We start from the raw sequence: 1,820 nt of genomic DNA on the forward strand, positions 1-1,820 counted from the left end.
GAGGAGACACCATAGACCCTCACGTTGCACCTATGAACGTTTGACTCCTGTTTGGCTGATGGCAACGTACATACCCTCAGTGATAATGCTCCTGTCATGGGGATGTAGTGGAGGCCCTAATAATCGCTCAATTCCAGGAGGATGCTGACGACATGCAGTAAGGACACTCCATAAATCTTCACATCGCCTCTGAGAATGTCTGACTCCCGTCTGGCCGAGGGCAGCTTACTTGCGCTCTGTGATCAGGGTCATATCATAGATATGCAGCCGTGAAACTTTAAATGCGCCTGATCCTTTGTCAGCCTTTAGCTTCAGGAGCACAGCATCACTGGTCACAGCTGCTGATGAGATGGGGGCCAGCCCCACCTTAAAGGTGCTGAGAGCACAGAGAATGATGGAACTCTGTGATGCCTTCCCTCAACATTCTGGCAGCAATGACGAGCACCGTCGAGGTGCAGGCATCAGTAAAGTTTCCGGGGAGTATGAGGCCGGATCATCACTTTGGTCTGAAGGCTGCACAGAGCACGGGGAAGAGACCCTGGACTGAGACACCTGCCTTTATCTTGTGCAGGAACCAAGGTTTCACATCTGAGTGACACGAACACTGCTCATCAGAACAAGGAGCCATAGGGGGAGACATTCTTGGGAGTTTATTTACAATAGCGAACATGATGTACAAGTGATTAACTCTCATGCCCAGACTGTGCAACTGGCAGGGGAGAGACAATGATCATGGAGGTTGTTCTCCCAGGACGAGGCTATCCCATTGCACTTCTCGTGTGCTGATGCCTGCGAGGTCCCCAAATGCTGGATATTCGACTGCAAAATTTGTGGTTGTGGGGCACTGCGTTCGCACTCTCCCCTGATTTACAATTCAAAAATACATCTTCTTAACCTTCCTAACACAGCTGGTACGTCTTGGTGCTCCCCTGAAATCCACAGTGGAGGTGGAGGCAGCCTGCTGACTGCTATACCCTGTCTGTGATGACCTTAATGGGCATCCTCTAAAGGGCTGAGACCTGGTGGGCCCGTCCTGCTTTCAGGGTCCTGCTTTTTGGCAGTGGCACCCTCCTCAGCCTGTGGAGCTGGATTTGCTGGGGTCACAGGGAGAGGGGCTTCGGATGGGCCGGACACTCCCAGAGTCACCTGGGTGGATGCCCCTGGAGTGTGCACCTACTGACCCTCCTCCCTGTGGCTGCCCAACAGCCCCTGGCTCACTCCTTGAGGAGAAGGGGGAGCTGGAGTGAGATTGAGTTGCCTTGCATCCCTCTCGCGTACACACTATTGGAGGCCAACTATGGCGACAGTGGTGGAGTTCAGCCCGTGCAACAGTGCAGGAGTGATGTCCTGGACCAAGGTCTCCACGGCAGCTGCCATCCTACCAGCGTCGACCTCGGTGTATTGATATGCTGGCGCTATCACCTCAGCCTGAAGGCGGATGGACTCCTCCATTGTGCCTTGCAATCTGAGGAATACAGTGGACATCCCTTCCTGTTGTTTCCAGGCTTGCCTTTTCAGCTCCCCCAACTGAGGTTTGACCAAGTCCAGAGGCTCCTTACATGACTCGGACTGAGCAGATTTTTGTCCTCCAGCAATCCTCCAAGTGCCGGAGACCTGGGAAGTCTCTGCTGTCGCATGCTGTGAATCAGACAGTGCGATGTGCTCACCAGATTGTGATCCCGAGGCTACTCTAAAGCTAGGTCCCACCAAGGTGTGTGTCTCTGCGCTGGTGGAGGATGTGGGTGAGGGCTGTGACGGGACTTCAGGGAGGGTGCCTCCAAATTCTTCTTCAGAAGTTTCTTCAGGGCTTGATTGGATGC

The 1,820-nt window shown here is 53.6% G+C and overlaps 1 non-coding gene across 1 annotated transcript; it reads left to right on the plus strand.

The window, feature by feature from the left end:
* Positions 1 to 701: 701 nt before the first annotated feature.
* LOC121281618 lies at positions 702 to 865 on the plus strand. The gene has a single exon (XR_005943882.1). It is a non-coding gene; the product is annotated as a U1 spliceosomal RNA (small nuclear RNA).
* Positions 866 to 1,820: the final 955 nt, after the last annotated feature.

This window comes from Carcharodon carcharias, chromosome 8 (genome assembly GCF_017639515.1).
Source record: "Carcharodon carcharias isolate sCarCar2 chromosome 8, sCarCar2.pri, whole genome shotgun sequence".
In the NCBI taxonomy this organism is placed as follows: domain Eukaryota; kingdom Metazoa; phylum Chordata; class Chondrichthyes; order Lamniformes; family Lamnidae; genus Carcharodon; species Carcharodon carcharias.